Source organism: Danio rerio, chromosome 16 (assembly GCF_052040795.2).
Source record: "Danio rerio strain M-AB ecotype USA chromosome 16, GRCz13ab, whole genome shotgun sequence".
In the NCBI taxonomy this organism is placed as follows: Eukaryota; Metazoa; Chordata; class Actinopteri; order Cypriniformes; family Danionidae; genus Danio; species Danio rerio.
In genome coordinates, this window is record NC_141036.1 from 39,041,266 (window position 1) to 39,062,927 (window position 21,662).

At 35.5% G+C, this 21,662-nt stretch overlaps 1 long non-coding RNA gene across 2 annotated transcripts in view; it reads right to left on the reverse strand.

Annotated features, from left to right (window-relative positions):
* The window catches only part of LOC147833395 (uncharacterized), a 387,839-nt gene that overhangs the window by 20,622 nt on the left and 345,555 nt on the right, over positions 1-21,662 (reverse strand). The window lies entirely within an intron of this gene.

Genomic DNA, 21,662 nt, shown 5'->3' on the forward strand with positions numbered 1-21,662 from the left:
GCGACCTTAGTTGGATAATAATGGATTTCGGAAACGCACCCCAGATCTTACGAGGAAACGTTTGTATTTTACAGTTTGTCAGTTTAGTGGCTAATTGGCTAAGTTAAGTCGTTCGAAAATATACGATTTTAAAAAGGAGGCGTGGCACCAAACCCGCCCCTAAACCCAATCTTTATTAAAGGAGCAAATTGTACTAAATTATACAAATGAGACTGTAAAAATTCATACAAATTAGCTACTACATCAAAAAGTTATGCATTGCTGTGAGAATGTGTAAAAATATATAGTTTGTTGTATTATAAAAGGATAGTTCATACAAAAGTTAAAATTTGCTGTAAATTATAGGTGACAATTTACTTTAGTAGAACATTAAAGACTGTTTTTGCTAAAATGTTTCATAAAATGAAAGTAAACAGCAACTGGAACCTTGAGAATAAACAAAAAACAACATATACTGGCAAATTAAAATGAATACGCATGGCTCCTGACAATACTTTGACGTCGAATGAAGCAAAACAGTCAGCCTGTGTAGGAAACTACAATATTTAAAACATTATAACGTTTAATCTACAGCCTAATGTTACAAAATGATGAATGAGCTGATCATTATACTTCTTAAGAAGTCTAATTATCATCAGGAGCCAAGAATAGGCCCACATGGAATCTGCGCGCAGATATCTCATTAAGTCTATTTACTTAGTTGTATAAATGTGTGTGAATTAATTTCAGTAATATTATTGACAAATATGAAAATGTTTAAATGTATAATTTATTTACAATACAGTTTGTAAAGTCATATTTTCTGCCTTCATATATTAGAGACTTGCTTTGTTTGCCAATTAAGTGGATCTAATTGGATTTGCACTGTAAGAATTAAATATAAATTAAAAGGATATTATTTTTAACTTCATATATTAAGTTTTCAGTTTTGATACACACAACATATTTTTGCACGAATACGGAGATTTCATTTTTTAATTCTGTGCTGAAATAGCAAAAATTGCCAGCAGATTCTGTTTGGCCCTAACCTTGAGCCATGTAATATTGCCTGAATATTTTGGGCTGACTTGCATTTTATGAATCACCAAGTACCACAATTTTGTTTTCATGTTCTACCTACACTCTTAAAAATTATAAGACAAAACAAGTCTTGACCACAAATATTTTTTTTACGTTACTTATTTTAGTGTTAATCAAGTTTCAACTTTTTTTTTTTTTGTAATTTATACTAAGCTTAACTTAATTTTTTAGTCAGTTTGATTGATGAAATTTGAAATGACTAAAAAATTGTATTTATTCAACAACAACAACAAAATAGACACCATTTTGAAAGAATTATTTACAGTGCATATTGAAGGATCTGAGCGAGAATAACGTAACAGCAAATGTTCATTTTTGGGTGAACTATATCAATAAATCTGCCCAATAAATATTGAAAACATGCCCTCCACCAACAGAATTCCAATCAAATGGTTAGCATATTAAAATAAAGGAAAACACATTTAACTAATGTAATCTCAGTGTGCAAACACTTTTATATCTAAAAATAATAATAATAATCAAGTACACTTTGTATTCTCTATAAACTCTCATACCGTCTGTGATGTATAGAGTTTTGTACAGAGTGTCCTTAACTGCAGAGAGTGTGTTTACTATACAAGTATCTGTTTAGATCTTTGATGTCAGTTTAAAATACATGTTCACAATAATCAAGTTTGGATAATTGAGCTAATTGAAACTGTCAGATTAAAAAAAAAAAAAAAAAGTACTTTTTTTTATATGTGAGGGTGTGAGGGTGTCAAAGAGCCATAGCCTTTTTTAAAGGTCTGTATAGACTAAACATGCAAACTGAAGGGAGGGATTATGACTGTGATGTTTGACGAAATCTTTGTGTGTGTGTGTGTGTGTGTGTCAAAAAAGTGTGAAAGTGGTATTATTATTAAGGGGTTTTGGGATGTCGATTTTCGTCTATTTTAATACTCTGTGTTAATTTCTACTCTACGCTGATGACTGCTGATGATGTATCAGTGTAAAATTGTTGTAATTGCCAAACTGGGATAAAATTGCCTTTCTTTGTATGTTTTTACACTGCAGTACTTGTGCTGTTAAAAAAAAAACACATCAACAAAGTCACACAATGTGTGTATTGTATCCAACATCGCAAAGACATTGAATCCTCTGAAGCTCTTCATGTATATACACCAATATCAAAAAAGCGAAAGTGGCTCGTTTCTGAAAATGAATCGATACCTGCTGTACCTCAGAATCGTTTAAACGCAGTACATTTGTTCACCACCAGGTGGCGCTACCATTCACACGTGGACATTGCAAGCTATACGTCATTTGTTGTCAATATAAAACAATAAGAGGGTGACCATGTGTTTCTCTGCAATAAACGTCTAATGTCATAACATATATGCCATAATATATTTAGCGTGGCTTTTTACAGGAAGCAAAGAGGCATGTGATGATCTTCTTAAGTACACAATCAATACAAATGGACTGATCTTAACAGGCTCTATAGTTGAAAGCTATTTATTTCTTGGAAGGGCATAGAAGCATTGAATATAAACATTCAAGTCAGGGTGAAAAGAATGTTTGAGGCTAATAAATGCCTTGCCGTCAAGATTAATTTAAAATTGTAGAAGTAAGCCCTCACAGTGCAGCATTTAAGATACGACTTTTGAACAAAATGTCAATAACTGTTTAAAGACACATGATTTTATTTATTTTTTAAATGCTAGGTAGACCATTTCAATGTGGTGATGTCACTGGCCCATGAACATTTCCTGCTTGTTGTCAAACTATTTTAATAACTGTAACAAGAGGCAATTGAATCACATCAATACGTTAAAACAGCTGTCGTAACATTATTTATCAATATGTGGACCTTTCAGGATTCTCTGAAGCTATGAAAATGAAAAATTTAAAGCAGGAAACAAGTTTGGACCATTGCTATTGTTTACATTCCTCAAAATGGTCTATATATTCCTTATACTTAAAGTACATTGTGCTTAGGGGGGATTATGAGTTTTGAAGAGCATGTATGGACCATATATATCTATGTGTGTGTGCATGCACTACTGACACCTTAAAAGTCAAATAAATTAATATTCATGGCTCTTTATTGTACTTTGAGGTCCAATAAAGCGAAAGAGTGAACTGATGTATGAAACCATACGGTATTTACAACATAATTTCCTTTAATCTGCAACCAAATGCTACAAAACAATGAATGAGCTGATCATCATACTTCATAAAAATAAAAAATATCATCAGGAGCCATGGATATTATTTTAATTTATTATTATTGTTATTATTATTATTATTTTAATTTTGAGTGCTGACTTGAATTTTATGTTAACATTTACATTTTTTATTAAATTACTTTTTTTTTTGTTGTTGTGCTGAAAAAAGAGGACAGAATGGTGGCGAGTCACAATCGCCTCACAGCAAGAAGGTCGCTGGTTCGACCCCCGGCTGGGTCAGTTGGCATTTCTGTGTGGAGTTTGCATGTTCTTCTCGTGTTTGCGCAGGTTTCTTGCAGGTGCTCCGGTTTCCTCCACAGTCAAAAGCCATGTGGTACAGGTAATTTGTCAATAGTGTATGAGTGTGAATGGGTATGTATGGATGTTTCCTAGTGATGGGTTGCTGCTGAAGGGCATCCACTGCATAAAACATATGCTGGATAAGTTGGTGGTTCATTCCGCTGTGGCAACCCCAGATTTATAAAGGGACTAAGCTGAAATAAGAAAATGAATGAATGAATGAATGAATGAATGAATGAATGAAAAAAGAGAATAGCTTAACAGCAAGTGCTAACTTTCGGATGATGGTGTGTAGGATTTTAGCATGCTAGCACCATAATGCTAACATTTAATAGTGCTGCTATTCTTCCATAAACTAATGGTAAACTGTGCTATGGGTTTTCCAGCTCAAAAAACAATTACCACACCATAAAAGAATACACTGTAAAAAATGCTGGTTTCCACACTATTTCTTTATGTTCTCCTAATACAAATTGATTAGGTTAACTTAATCATTTTTACAAATGAGTGGATTAAACATAGAAATTAAGTTGTTAATTATTATTTTTTTTGAACAAGTTAATTTACCCAAGCAGCAAAAGTTATTTTAATAAGCAGGTATACTGAATGAATGTTGTAATTTAAAGGGGTAATTCACCCATGTTTAATTGTTTACTCGCTATTCACGCTCTCTCAAGTGCTTCCAACACTTTATGAGTTTTTTTCCTCTGTTGAACACAAAAGATCTTATTTTATTTTTAAAAATACACTCATCGGCCACTTTATTAGGTACACCTGTCCAACTGCTCGTTAAAGCAAAATTCTAATCAGCCAATTACATGGCAGCAGCTCAATGGATTTTGACATGTAGACATGGTCAAGAAGATCTGGTGCAGTTCAAACAGAGCGTCAGAATGGGGAAGAGAGGTGATTTAAGTGACTTTGAACGTGGCAGGGCTGTTGGTGCCAGACGGGCTGGTCTGAGTATTTCAGAATCTGCTGAGCTACTATGCACAATCCATCTCTGGGGATTTACAGAGAATGGTAAGAAAAAAAGAAAATGTGAGTGTCAGTTCTGTGGGTGAAAATGCTTTGTTGATGCCAGAGGTTAGAGAAGAATGGCCAGACTGGTTTGAGCTGATAGAAAGGCAACAGTAACTCAAATAAGCACTCGTTACAACCGAGATATGCAGAAGAGCATCTCTAAATGCACAACACATCCAACCTTGAGGCGTATAGGATATAGCAGCAGAAGACCACACCGGGTGCCACTCCTGTCAGCTAAGAACAGGAAACTGAGGCTAAAATTCACACAGGCTCACCAAAATTGGACAATATAAAATTGGAAAACCATTAACTGGTCTGATGAGTCTCAGTTTCTACTGCGACATTCAGATGGTCAGGTTAAAATTTGGCGTTAACAACATGAAAGGATGGATCCATCCTGCCTTGTATGAGCGGTTCAGGCTGCTGCTGGTGGTGTATTGGTGAGGGGGATATTTTCTTGGCACACTTTGGGCCCATTAGTACCAACTGAGCATCATGTCAATGCCACAGCCTATCTGATTATTGCTGCATGCCATGTCCATCTCTTTAAGACCACAGTGTACCATCTTCTACTTCCAGCATGATAACGCACAACGTCGTAAAGCACGAATCATCTCGGATTGGTTTCTTGAATATGATAATGAGTTCACTGTACTCAAACGGCCTCCACATCACCAGATCTCAATCCAATTGAGCAACTTTGGGAAGTGGTGGAACGAGAGATTCACATCATGGATGTGCAGCCGACAAATCTGTAGCAACTGTGTGATGCTATCATGTCAATATGGACCAAAATCTTTAAAAAAGGAATATTTTCAGTACCTTGTTGAATCTATGCCATTAAGAATTAATGCAGTTCTGAAGGCAAAAGGGAGTCCAGCTAATACTAGGGGGCACTAGTAAGTTGTGCCCAATAAAGTGGCCAGTAAGTATATTCTTTAGTATCTAACAGACGAAAGAAAATCATAAAGGTTTGAAACAAGTGAAAATAAATGATGACATTTTTGGGGTGAACTGTCCCTTTAAATTTTGTTGTGAAGTGTAAAGGTGAACGGACAACCTTTCTTCCAGATCTGTGACTTCTATCTTTACAAAATCACTAACTCATTCAAGTTCTTAAAATGGATAGATTATTAAAGACAAAGTATAGAATCTAAATGGTTCACCATTTTAGCACTAAAAAGGGTAAGGATCTGCTTCACACACACAAAGGATTCAATTTAAAAAGGTGAATTGGAATCAATGACAACAGTCATGCTGTGTTTTTTTTTTCTGAAACTGTCAGTTAATCATCCTTGACATGTTGATAATGCTCATCATTCGTCCTCAGTCTCACTGATCTCTAAGCAGCGCTGCATGACACAGTGATGATGTAATGTCTGGTGCAGGCTTGGTGAGGGCAGCATCCAGAACAGATTAAAGGAGACTTCTAATCATGATAAGACGCTTCTTAAACATCTGCCCATCTGTGCCTTACTGACAGTACGAGACAACAACATCTGTGACCAATTTGCAATGAAAATGACACTTGAGGAACAAGCTCAGTCCTTATTGTTCGATTCAATTATATATGTTTTTATATTAAATTATATTAAAAAGTTTACTTCCTGACCAGAAGCATAAATATAATGAAGGTTTGTGTCTGTCGTACTAATCTGTGTATCAGAAGTTTCCTCTGGGACTGGAGATACAGTTAGTACTGGGTAAACTCATTTGTTTGTGTAGTGATGTCCAAATATCCTATATTTCTGAGGCTTCTATGTTGTTAAAATACCATTCCAGCCAGGCTAAAATCTGGTATATTAACTCCAGTGCCATGTAAGGACACTTTACAGTAATATTCTTTTACAATCAATTTGTTAACTACTAAGTCATTTACATGGACTCTCTTGTCTGTAATAGTTTCTTTTTTTGGAGTATAAAGCTACACAGTAAAACATTTCTAGGTTCCACATCATTTCTTCATGTTGTGCCAACACAAATCGATTAAGTGAACTTAATCGTTTTTACATATTTAAGTGGATTGAACATAAAGCAATTAAGTTGCCTCCCCAAAAAACTCAGAAATTGTGTTTATTCATTCATTTTCTTTTGGCTTAGTTTCTATTTCAGAGGTCGCCACAGCGGAATGAACCACCAACTATTCCAGTATATGTTTTAACGCAGCGGATGCCACAACCTTGGGAAACATCCATATACACTCATTCACACACTCATACACTACGGCCAATTTAGTTTATTCAATTCTCCTGTACCACATGTCTTTGGACAGTGGTGAAACCGGAGCAGCACCAGTAGGAAACTCACACAAACACTGGAAGAACATGCAAACCACACACAGAAATGCCAACTGACCCAGCCGGGACTCAGACTAGCGACCTAGTCTTATTGTGAGGTAACAGTGCTAACCACTGAGCCACCGTGTCGCTCCATTGCTTTTGTACTGTACGAAATTAAATCAATATAAACAATGTCAAAACAATGCACCCTATTGCTATCTTATGCAAAGAAAGCATAACGTTTATTATTATATTTATATTTATGAAAAACAAATTGTAAGGATGAAAAAATCCCACATTTATTGAACGCTAACCATCTCTAACATGCAAATATGGCAGATTCAGTGACACATCAAATATTAATATACAATGACTCCCTCCCTTGACACATGAATCACGTGCACTGACTTTGTGTCTGGCTGTCTGATCCTGCTGCTGTCTTGCATGAATCCGCCCCCCCCTAAAAAAGCAGCAAGGGAGTGTATAGTGCCACCCTCCACCCCTTACACTTGTATAACACGCCAGCCAAAAGATGGTGCCTGTGCCGTTGCTATGGAAACACGTTGTCAAGGAAACCAGCTCAGCTAAAAATGCCCTGCATTACTAAATACACCCTCTTACAGATGTGTGCATGCTTTATGTTTCGCACACACACACACACACACACACACACACACACACACACACACACACACACACACACACACACACACACACACAAAGATGCTCAAGACTATGTCATCAAGATGGAAATCTTACAGAGCCAAATGAAACAAGCCACCTGGCCACATCATGTGATTTTGTCATGGTAAAAAAAATAAAAACACAACATGGATGGAGAATAAGTGGCAACATCCTCAGCATCATGCCTCATAGAGCGCCGACAAGGAGCAAGCTTCATCACTTAATTACTACATGTCGTATTAAAGCACAGCTATTAGTGAAACCCCAGGCAGTCTGCATCATCCATGGCACCCTCAGATCTTCAGTCTCGAGCTTAACCGAGGCTTGACCTTCCCTCTGCTTCTTAGCCTGATAGTATTTCACAGGCTGAGGCAGAGGAATTTGTTGTGTTGTAAGAAATGATGATGTGTTGATTCTCACCAATGAAAAATATTGGGCGGCTTAGGGGTGTGGGGTGGCGGTTTCCACTCAGACGCGTGGCACATGCCGCTTAACGTGCCAGTCAGACTGCCCGAGGTGGAGAGAGAGAGAGAGAGCAAATAGGAGGAGGGGAGAGTAACAGTGAGAGCAGTGAATAGAGAGATAGAGGTGCACTGATGGAAAAGGACGTGCAGGCTAGCTTCAAGTAAGAGCTCTTGGAGGAAACTACGGTGAATATCCTATATGTGATTTATTGCGTGAGACACTGTGATTTAAGATGGGAGGTTGAAAATTAGTGATGGATTAAATGCGGCTGGTTTTGCATTTGGATTTAAAAGCAGACAGGCTTTAAAAATCTGTTCATTTTGTCAATGGAAATAAGGGGGAAAAATGTTTGCTGCTTGACAAGCAGAAACTTGACAGGTCTTCTGCGCTGGTAGCGTGACTGGAAACGATGAATGTGCTTGCTCTGATCCACTCATCTAATGAATGAACAGTATTATTGTTGACTGAAAAAAAAAACAAGACTAAAATGTAGTCACAAATTTCCATTTGTGTTCATTGACCAAATTAAAACGACTATAAAATAATAACGACAACAACAACAATAATTCCTAAAAAATATATATAATAATAATGATGTAATAATTTCTGAATTTTTTATTTTGCATTATTATTTGATTTTTGTTTTGTTTGCTTGTTTATTTAGTGGTATTTATTACAGAAAACAAAGTTGGAACACTCATGAAACACGTGTGAAACGTCAGGGTTTTGGAACATTCATGTGAAACATTTACCTGCGTTAGACATCAATAACACTCAATACTAGTAGGTGCTACATTTGAATTTCAATTTATTTTGTGAATGCTGGAATGTATCTGTTCTATATATAGTATGAAAGGAATTTTTAAGTTGCGTTACTTCACTTCCATTCATAAATTATTTCCAATGGCCTCATGGGATAGTAAAGTGTCTATTGCATGCACACTTCAGAATCTAGACAGGAATGGCAGGTCATCTGGGTACTTTTGGTGAACAGTTTTTCGAATAGAATGAATTCTGACATACAACTTGTCTCACTTACTAGTTTTCACGTATTATATAGTTAAACTTTAGGTCGGGTAGTGTGCATTTTTGGATGCACAACATGACGTGATCACATGATCACATTTTCACCCATGTTCACATGGATTTCACGTGGATCAGTGGTTCCCAAACTTTTTGCTGTATGCATTACTTTCTAATATTTGACACCTGTCAAGCACCCCGTTCTGCGCAAGAGCTTCTTGGTGGATGCTGCAGTGTACCAAGGAAACCAATGGTGCAACTTTTTGGATGAAAGCTACATGTACTGCTCCTTTATGCCTCCTTTTCTTTTTCTGCAGTTCCTCCAATTTTCCTTGAAAAAAGAAAAACTTACAGGCATGCATTGTAGGTGGCTGTGTCTTATTTGTAAGTGCCGGACCATATAAAAGGGGTTAAGACTGCCATTAGCTAAAACCTCACCACAGACTACACAATGTGGATATGGATTTTCTGCATCTACAATTCATGTAAACCCGAAACCAATGTAACTGGCGCTATATTTGCGTGTCCTACTTGACATTTTCTTACTCTCTAGCATAAGCCTAATTCTCTTCATTAATACATCTCTGCTGGATTTCTCTGTTCCCGCCTGCGCCTCTTTAACTCGTTCGTTATCCATATACTGTATAAAGGGCCACTGCACATCTCCATAGAAGAGGCCAATGTAGATGGTTCATCCCTACTGTCACTTGACTTTTTTAAAGTGGCAGTTTTTAGCCAGGTATCCATTTTGATAAATATAGCAAGCAAAAAAAATAAATAAATTAAATTAAAAATACGATTGTACTACTACTTAGCGCCTAATGTGAAAGGGCGGGGCTATTGTGACACAGATGTGAAACCGCGACATGATTGAGTATGCATAGATTGTAAGTTACAATTTGTATTCAGATTTTTTTCTCTCTTTGTGAATTTATTTTCGCTTAAAAATATGATGTGAAGTTTACCCAAGATAAATGCATAAAAATAAAAAAAGATAACATTTTCAGCCTTTACAAACATTCTCTCTAGTGGTGGGCAAAGCGAGGCTTCGTGAAACACTGAAACTATCGAAGCAAATGTGTCGAAGCTTCGAAACGTTTCGAAACACCACTCTACGGTGACACCTAGTGGTCATTTTATTTGTATTTCACTGAAACAGCTTCAGCAAAGAACAGTTGAGCAAATTAGGGTATGAAATCCCACTTTGTAGCCTTGATTCTGCAAATGGTTTAGTTGAGCGGTCAGAGTTCGTGAACGCCTTTTGGGAATAAAGGGTTCGAATCCAGACTGAAGCAGTTATTTTGAAATGCTTTAATACCAGTTGGTAATGCTTTGTTATTGTGTCATTTTGTTTCAACATTGCTCTGACATACGAATAAACACCTTGTAAATAAATTTGTATTGTTTTGTTCATAAACAGGGTTGTTGCTAGATCAGATACAGTTGTGGCCAGAAGTTAACAATAATTACTTATATTATTAATTAAATTTCCCATTGTATTTTATTAACGTCTATCCAAAACCTAAACCCATCACAGTACTGTAAAAATATGAATTATTGTTTTACAGTGTTTCAAAAATGATGCTAAATTGATGGCATATCCGCAGCTGTATCCTATCTAGACTACACCATAAAACAGTAACATGGTTAAAATATATAAAATCATGATTTTAGAGTATTTGGACTAGTCGGGATTCGAACCGAAAACAAATTTGAAACACAATACTGTAGTGCACACGCACGGTCCACTAAGCCATACAAGACACAGTTGACAACTTGATCATGCCAGTGAAATGCAGATTCTGCGGGTCTTGAAACGCCTCTGAAATGATCAATGCTTTGAATCGCTTTAGTCACGTGACCAAGTGTTTCGAAACACTTTAGTCACGTGACCTGGGTGTTTTGGATCATGCTTCGGTGCAGTGTTTCGAAACACTTGCGCTTCGGGATCTCGACACTGTGTCGAAACGTCAGTTACACGTCAGCCATCCTTAATTCTCTCGCGCACCCCTGGTGGTCAGACTGCACATTCCAGTTTGGATACTGCCGACATAGATGTTTCAAAACCACACGTTTCTGTTCCAAATTATTCATTTGTTTTACAAATAATTTTATGAATACAATGTGATTGCAGATGTGAACTTTAAAAAGTAGTACATTACAAAATGTATTTATTTGAGCTATTTTTTTTTGTTGCTCAAGTTAAAAAAAAATACTTGTGTGAATTTTTTTTTTTAATTAGCTTCAAGCTATGTAAAAGTAGCACAGGTTGTTGATAATATTTGACTTTTTTTATTTAAAGTTTACTTTGTACCGTTTTGAAGTACATTAATTCGTCTTAGCCCCCCATATGTTATACGCAGCTCACACCCTTCCACACTTGCATTCACACAAACACACTCATACACTACAGCCAATTTAGTTTTTTTCAATTCACAAAAAGCGTATGTCTTTGGACTGTGACAGAAACCAGAGCACCCAGAGGAAACCCACGTCAGCACGGTGAGAACTTGCAAACTCCAAACAGAAATGCCAATTGGCCCAGCCGGGACTTGAACCAGCAACCTTCTTGCTGTGAGGCGACAGTGCACTGAGCCACCATGCCACCCTTTTTTGAAGTACATTGGACTCTTTATTTGCAAGTTTTGCTAAACATATGCAGTACTGAATTTTAATTTTTTAAAATGTCTATTAGTATCAATTTTCCATTAGTATCACTTCACAGGATTTAATTGTAAAATTCACAGTGATATGTTGTATTCAGAATATTATTGTGAAATGAAGGCAGGCAGCTACATGATTACATTAAGCTACTTTAAAAAAAAAACTATATATGTTTTGCATGTTACACTTTGCTTAAAAAAGATTTTACTTAATAATATCTACAAGCATGAACTGAGGAATAATCTAGAGTGAGTTTTTTCTGCAGTGTTTTTTTCTGTAGTGTTTACTACAGTACATTGCAGAATCATTTTTTCAGAGCACACCTGTTACCCACCAGCTGAGAAGTAGTCATTTAAATACTATCAAACATCAAAGCAAGTGAGTGGATAATTGGAAAATCATGACTCAACACATCAAGTGTCCTCTGGGCATTTGGTGTTCTGACTCAAAAAGTCAGCTTCAGGTGGACCAGCTTAGGAAGATTTATGTCAACATCATATTTAAATATAAATTGAGTTTATAGTAATAACATGACATTACACACAACAAGGTCATGTGGTTTTATTTCATAAGAACCCACACAATTACTGCCAACCTTGAGTGTATATGCAGTGGCTCCCAATTATGTTGCTGGAAAAGCCTCAACACTGCTTTTATTTCACAACCAATCAACCATTCAATACCGTATTCATTTTCTTGTCAGCTTGTTCCCCTTATTTCTCCAGGGTAATGAACCGCCAACTTATCCAACACGTTTTTACGCAGCAGATGCCCTTCCACAACCCATCTCTGGGAAACATCCACACACACTCATTAACACACACTCATACACTACGGACAATTTAGCCTACCCAATTCACCTGTACCGCATGTCGTTGGACTGTGGGGGAAACCGGAGCACTTGGAGGAAACCCACGCAATCGAGAACATGCAAACTCCACACAGAAACAGCAACTGAGCCGAGGCTCAAACCAGCGACCCAGCGACCTGCTTGCTGTGAGGTGACAGCACTATCTACTGTGCCACTGGGTTTCCATCAATCAATACCTCGATGCTCTTGAATATTATTTACATTTACATTGTTGTAATTTGTAATCATTTTATCCATGGAAACTTACACTCTCACAAACACACAACTGCAATTCTGAAAGTGCTGCACAAAGGTGAGTGGCCTTAACAAACCACATGTACAGTACGAGATACACTCTTTTCCTTACCATATATGTACCAAACCCTTCCTCATATACGCTACGCATTTCTGGGAAAATATTGTGCAATCACTCAAGGGACACCAACATTTTCCTCTATGTGCATACAGAATATGTATTTATATGCGTTTGTATGTATACTGTAAAATATGTGTGTATGTACAGTTAAAGTCAGAATTATTAGCCCCCCTGTTTATTTTTCCCCAGTTTCTGTTTAACGGAGAGAAGATTTTATCAACACATTTCTAAACATAATAGTTTTAATAACTCACTTCTAATAAATGATTTATTTTATCTTAGCCATGATGACAGTAAATATTATTTTACTAGAGATTTTTCAAGACTCTTCTGTACAGCTTAAAGTGACTATTAAAGGTTTAACTAGGTTAATTGGGTTTATTAGGCAGGTTAGGGTAAGTAGGCAAGTTATTGTATAATGATGGTTTGTTCTGTAGGCTATCAAAAAAAAAAAAAATAAATTGCTTAAAGGGGCTAGTAATTTTGTCCCTAAAACAGTGTTTAAAAAAATTAATAACTGCTTTTATTCTAGCTGAAATAAAACAAATAAGACTTTCTCCAGAAGAAAACATATTATCTGACATACTGCAAAAATGTCCTTGCTCTGTTAAACATCATTTGGGAAATCTTTAAATAAAAAAAAAATCAAAAGGGGGCTAATAATTCTGACATCAACTGTATGTGGAGATAAATCAAACAAACAACTAAATTAAATTAGACTTGTCACAGCTTCTATATGCTCTCCGGTGATTTGAAGTGCCTCTTTTATCCTGATTTGTAAGTTACTTTGAATTAAAGTGTCTGCTAAATGAATAAATGTAAATAAAAACCATTGAGTTGTGTCAATAATAGGCAGTGTTGGAGAAACTTTTGAAAGTAATGCATTACAATATTGAGTTCCTCCCCCCAAAAAGTAACTTTGGTTACTATTTATGGTAAGTAATGTGTTACATTATATTGAGTTTTCAGTACTTTTTTTACTTGACCGATGTATGTAAGGTCTCTTTCAAAACTTGCAGTTTTTTTTTCTTTTTGTTTTTTGATAGAGGAGATCTGCAGTTAGTAACACACTACACCCTCCTTCATTGACCTTTACAAAAACACATAAAATATATATGTAATTCATTCAATCATTTTCTTTTTAATCTGGGGTCACCACAGCCAACTCATCCATGTCAACATTTCTGCATAGCAGATGCCTTTCAGGCTGCAACCCATCACTGGAAAACACTCATACACACCCATACGCTACGGACAATTTAGTCGACCCAATTCACCTGTACACATGTCTTTGGACTTGTGGGGGAAGCCCATGCGAACACAGGGAAAACATGCAAACTCCACACAGAAACGCCAACTGACCCAGCTGAGGCTTGAACCAGCAACCTTCTTGCTGTGAGGCGAACGTGCTACCCACTGCGCCATATAGATAGATAGATAGATAGTAGATAGATAGATAGATAGATAGATAGATAGATAGATAGATAGATAGATAGATAGATAGATAGATAGATAGATAGATAGATAGATAGATAGAGATTAATGAAAGTTTAAAGCAATATATTTGCTACTTTTGTACTTTTTGTCTTATATTACATAAATCACTGTCTATTGAGACAATTCACTTTTCCTTTTTTTCCCGATGCGTTTATTATCTCTCATTGTGTGCATGATTTAATGTGACTATGATTATTTTAATTCAGCAATAAATTTTATAAAAGCTACTTCATTAATTTAAGGAGTTATTTTTTTTTAAGTAATGTCTTACTTAGAAAAGTGATAATATTACGTAACTTGCATTATGTGTAATGTATTAACCCCAACATTGTTAATAGATGAATCTGCCCAACCCACGTTCATTCTGATAACGTACCCTTATACATTTCTGGTGCGAGCAAAATATGTTCCAGGAGCTACTTTTTTTTTTCCACCAGAGGCCACTGTGTTCACTTTTTCAGATCTCAAATTTCTTAGCGAATGCCATTCATGCATGTTGTTCTAATTTAAATCCACCAGAGGCCGCTATTGATTGACTGGCTTACTAACTCTCCTCCCTAAACTCAACCAATGGAGCTTAAAAAGCACTGATTGACCAATTAATAGCCCTAGCTACATAATTGGTGATTCCCAGAATTGTATATAGGGCTAGTTTTCCGAATGAGCCTATATCAAATCTGGCTGCTTCAGTGCTATGTATTTTTAAAGGGACAGTTCACTCCAAAATGAAAATTTCCGCACCATTTGAAACTTATGTTATGTTACTATTCTCATGAGCACAAAACAGAAAACATATTAAAAAGAATAACATGAGGAAAAACAGCCAGCAAAAAAAGACTGTAAGTCAAAGTCCCCCTCAACCCTCAACTGTATATTTGGTAAAAACTAGACAGTGATTGGGCTTTTGGAACAATTCAGAAAAGGTAAGACCAAGATCACTTGCTGCCATAGTATTGCCTTAACTATTGCACTGTAACTAATTGTTCCCTGATTATTTTACAAAACATTTGGTGTCATTCACTGCATAGGAATAAAAGACCATGAGACAGATTTAACCGAATTTACTCCCTCCCTTGTGACCGACTAGGCGGGTATTCAGCTCACCCGCTTTCTGACCGTTATAATCGGATCTTTTGTTGAAATGTTGGCGTACTGTTCTGGGCCTGAGAAAACTAGGCAGCTGATATCTGCCTCTCCATTGTGCTGTTTGAACGAGGCGGCTAGCAGCATTACAACTTCATGCTGGAGCAACCGTTAGCCTTTCTGCTCTCCCTCCTTGGAGACGCTGGTATTTTTCCACTTGGGCACCACTGGGAGACACACAAAAGGAAAAGTGCCAAGGACAACAGAGGAGTTTAGATTGTGGAAAGACTTCAGTCTCATTGTTGGGTGTAACGTCACTTTAATCTGATGCTGGAACAACATTTTTTATGGTAAACAATACCATTTAGCATGGTCAACAGAGGGATAATGTCTGAAACTTTTAATCAAACATTATTTGAAACAAAATAAGGAGTGCATGCACTTATGGTTGCCAGATTTACACACAATTCTGACTTTTCTCAATTCAGAGAACTCATAACACAACCCACATTGAAACAAACACTATGTTGATTTATACCAAAGTTAAAATCAATAAGCCATTTCACTTAGCAGCTATATTTGAAAACCCTCTCGGACAGTAAGATGGGTATTCTGAAACAACAAATTCTCCAAAATTGCTTGCCAAGCTTATAATTAAATTTCATATTAGGAATTCATATTGGGAAAAAACAACTCTCATTAGTTTAATTTCTAAACGTTTGAGTCTCACAAAATCTGCTGAAATTCACATCTCGTCCCAGCCCCTTCCCCGGAGAGTTCACACTATAGTGATCGCTGATTGGCTCCTGTACTTTTACAAAGTAGAGGTGAGAAAACACCCTGCTAAAACAAGGGCGTTACATGGCCCTTTAAGAGATTTTCAGTTCTGTAGATGAAAACGAAAAATTAATATTATGGGAAACACAGTTAAAATTGCAAAAAAAAAAAAAAAAAAAAAAAAAAAAAAAAATATATATATATATATATATATATATATATATATATATATATATATATATATATATATATATATATATATATGGTAGCTGATTTTGTAACTAAATACATCATTTAATAGGAGCAAGTATGGTAAAACTTTCCACAAGGTTCCATTACTTAATTTAGCTCATGCATTTAATAACATGAACAAACAATGAACTAAACATTTATTACAGTATTTATTTATCTTGTTGTAATAAAGTCGTTCATTGTTATTTCATTCATAACTTACCGTGTATTAACTAATGTAAACGATCACACAATTGATTTTAATAATGTATTAGTAAATTAGGATTTTTAATAAATGCTGTACAAGTATGTTCATTTTTTGTTCATGTTAATAAATACTTTAGTCAATGAATCCTTATTGTAAAGTGTGACTAAAATAGTGTGTATGTGTTTAAAAATAATCACTGCTTTGAATGTTAAAAATAATGCACTGACGTTAACATTAACCTATTGCGATATCATATTATTTTCTCAAACTTAGACACACACACAGAGAGAGAGACAGAGAGAGAGAGAGAGAGAGAGAGAGAGAGAGACGCACTGGGCTGTCATGCATATGCGATTACCTATTACATAAGCATCAGTTTGTCAGTCTGCACCTTAGTTAAACATTTAACAGTAACATCTACTGTATGTTCTGTTGGAGATTTGCCATGTGAACTCTGGTCCAGTCAGGTCACATAGAGGCAAAAGCAGAAGGACTGAGACTGGACATCACAGCTTAGAGATGATGGAGTCATTCATCTATAATTCATCATAATCTTATTTCGCCTCTAATGGAGGGGGCACAGAGCGCATGTTAAACTTGCATGCTAGTGATGCAATGGCAAACTAATGCGTTACACTGCATTAACTGTTTAATATCTTAGTGATGGACGTCAATGAGAGACCGTTGCATACTACTTTTTAATGATGATCAAATTAGATGATTTGCCTTGATATTATTATGCGTTTGTTATTGTATATTTAAAGTAGAATGCAGATTTTTATACAAAAATGAGTGAAAAGTGTGAAAAAAATGTGAATAAAAAGTCATGACAACATGTTTTATGTTACTTTGGAAAGTTAAAAAGAAGCATATCTGGTGCTCTTTTAGGTCGTATAATTTATATGATTTATATATATATATATATATATATATATATATATATATATATATATATATATATATATATATATATATATATATATATATATATATATATATATATATATATATATATATATATATATATATATATATATATATATGTCCAACTGTATAAAATCACCTGTAAGATGCAAATTCAGAATTATAAGAAAAAAAGTAAGAATTACAAGACATAAAATCTGAATTTTAAGGAATTTTAATCTGAATTGTGAAATGAACAGTAACCTAAAAAGTCTGAGTAATAGATCATAATTCTAAGAAAAATGGCAGAACTGTTTTCTGAGAAAACATTCTGAAGATAAAGGCAGATAAGTTATAATACAAGTTCTAATGCATGTTGTAAATTAATAGTTAGAATTGTATTATTAAAATACAATACAACTGTAATTATTTATTCACACATTGATTGTTAAGGTACTGTAAATTATAAATAATTACAATTGTGCTGTATATTGTTAGCAATTATTCCTTTACGCTTTTACAGTCTTACTGCAAATTTTACAGCATTCTTTTTTTTCCCAGCGAACCTAATTAACATATTAAACTGTACTTTAATCTAAAGAGCATCTTGTAAAAAAAATTTAAAACAGTGGGAAAATAAGTATTGAACATTTCATGTGTTTTTCCTGGGAATATTATTTATAAAGAAGCTGTTAACATGGAATTTTACCAGATTTTGGTAAAAACCCAAACAATACAAACATACATTTTTTTAAAATAAAATCTGAAAAATTTGAAATGTATTTAATACTTTATAAATGTTTTATTTTTTTGTTGATGGCAGCTTAAAGACGCCACAGACTTCAACAGAGTGTAAAAATCTTGATGGTTCATGGTTAATGTGTATTTTATATTGGGCTGAAGTCAGGCGATTGGTTGAGCCATTCTACAGCTTCATTTTCATTCTCTGAAAGTATTTGAGTTTCCATGGCCATGTTTTGGATCCTTGTCTTGACGAAATGTCCACTCTGTTTTCATCTTCATCATCCTGATAATGTAGATGTTGGACTAAAGCAGCTAATATTAATTCACACTGACAAAGGGCAGATGGTTGCTAAATAACTACTGAGAGATTTCAGCAGCTGTGTGGGCTTTCACTGCATTTCTACACCTTCCTTTCTTCGTATGTTCAATATTTTTTCCTTGCATCATTTCAGTTTTTACACATAATAACTTCATTTGTAAACTAATTAGATTTGTTTTCTTTGCTTATACTGTATGAGTTTCTGTGGTTGTTACCAACATCCCAGGACAATTTTAAGTCAACGACACCTTTAAAAATATGTTTTCTGAAATAAATGTGTCCAATACTTATTTCCCCACTGTAAATATTACTGTATGTACTGTTATGATGGCAAAGACAGAAAAAAAAATAGTTGTTAATTATATTATTGTTTAGAAATGTGGTAAAAAAAAAAAAGTTCCCTCCTTTTAACAGCACTTAAGAAATATATGGGGGGGCTAATAGTTTTACTGAAGTTTGTCCTGCGGTTTTTTTAGTTACTTCTTTGGTTTGGTGTGTAAATCTTATCATTACTGTTATTCAAAAGAAGGTAATGATTCGCACTCAATTGCTTCTTACTGTTTTTATTTGTACTTTTTCTTACATTTTACGGGTGATAACAGACAAACAGACGTTTCGGCACAAAGCCTTCCTCGGTGTGTGACACAATTCTCTAATTCCACCCTTTTATTCCAAAGTCAATCACAATGTGCAATTAGTTAAACCGTAATAGTTTTGGGGCTAATAGTTTTGCCTTCAACTCTATTCAACTAGCATGTACTGTATGTGGTGGGCAAAACCAGGAATCTCTTAAATCTGTTTTATATTGATTCCATTTTAGAATGAGTTAATGCTTTCCTTTGTCATACCATAATAGATTCTACCATACAGAGACAAAGAAGAAAAGCACTGGGAGGGGATGTGTTTGTGTGTGTGTGTGTGTGTGTGTGTGTGTGTGTGTGTGTGTGTGTGTGTGTGTGTGTGTGTGTGTGTGTGTAAGCATGTGCAACCAGTATGCTACTATGGTTATAGAGTAAAGGAGGAGCATTGCTCTTATGGGAATAAAACCAGCCCCCACTCTGTCCAAAGAGAAGCGAAATTACATAACACCATAGCATTCCGTTTCATGACATCACCCAAGGATCCAACTGAAAAATTGATGACTTCAACCAAAGCTATGGAGAACAACTCTGTCTCCAAAAAAAAAAAGCAAACACTGCATATAGCACACTAAATTCATGCAGTAGTATGTTTATTTATTTCATTTTTTATTTTTTTTTGGCTGTAGCGATTTAGTGGTCCATTAGAGAGAGAGAGAGTTTCTGTCGCACAGAGGTTCTGTAAAGTGGGTCACTGTCAGTGGAGAGAAATGAAATGCACAATATCAGTCTGTCTGCCTGCAGGCGGTGCAGTCCTCAATCCAGCCAATAAATGTTCCAGTGCATTTATCGCAAAATATTTTGGCATTAAGTCTACCAGCTTACATTCATCTATGCACATCTGCTGCTCTATAAGGTCAGTGAAAGTGCACATCTGGCTGATATATTTGGATGAATTGGATTTCAAATATTTGAGCAGATCAAGTGTCTGGCCTGTTATTAGGTCTGTAGCCTGCTTATAATAATGGAGGCGCATAACCCAAGAAAATCAATGCAAAGGGTGTGGCGTGTTTCCTTCATGATCAATTTTGTATTGGCCTTTTTATTACTGTGCTAAAAGATTATATGGCAAGCATAAACGCTTAGCTGTTGTGGTGTCTGTGTGTATTTTAGGCCTATTTAGAACAGGAATCATGATGATTTTTTAACTATTGTGAAGGATCATATGCAGCACCATAATAAATGGTTATTAACTGTTATTATAAATTGTAATAGTTATATTTAGGACAAGGTGAGGCAGTGGCGCAGTAGGTAGTGCTGTTGCCTAGCAGCAAGAAGGTTGCTGGGTCGCTGGTTCGAATCTCGGCTCAGTTGGCATTTCTGTGTGGAGTTTGCATGTTCTCCTGCCTTCGCGTGGGTGTCCTCTGGGTGCTCTGGTTTCCCCCACAGTCCACAGACATGCGGTACAGGTGAATTGGGTAGGCTAAATTGTCCGTAGTGTATGAGTGTGTGTGTGAATGTGTGTGTGGATATTTCCCAGAGATGGGTTGCGGCTGGAAGGGCATCCGCTGTGTAAAAACTTGCTGGATAAGTTGGTGGTTCATTCCACTGTGGCAACCCCGGATTAATAAAGGGACTATGCCAACAAGAAAATGAATGAATGAATGAATGAATGAATGAATATTTGGGACAATACAATAGTTTTTTCTATTTTAAAAGTTATACTTGAGCAATATGTCTCATCACACATAACCATTATTTTGACAAATAATTTTCACAAAGGTTATGTGAAACACTGGAGTAGAGATTGTACTTGTATTTTAAAAGTTTCTTATATGAATAAAGTCATGCATTTGGACTAATGAATATATCTCAGATTATATATCTAAAAACAGTTTACTTTGCCAAATTAGGTTTTCTTTATTGAAAGTTTCAAGTAATGTTCATTATTTTAAAACTTGACTAAACAATTACATTTGTGAAGTTCATTAACCACTTAATAATTTATATGCTTTACAATAACAAGTGACGATTACAGTAAATGTTTTTTTTTTTCATTTTCAAATTTTGAATAAATATAGCTCTGGAAAAAATAAGAAAGTATTAATTGTTGAGACTTTATTCTGTACACCTTACTAGTACCGGGTTGGGCCACCTTTAGCCTTTAGAACTGCCTTAATCTTTCATGGCATAGATTCAACAAGGTACTGGTAATATTCCTCAGAGATTTTTCTCCTCTTCCACCACATCTTAAAGCTGCTCTATTGGATTCAGTTCTGGTGCCTGTGGAGGCCATTTTAGTACAGTGAACTCATTGTCATGTTTAAGAAACCAGTCTGAGATGATTCACGCTTTATGACATGGTGCTTTTTCCAGCTGGAGGTAGCCATCAGAAAATGAGTACACT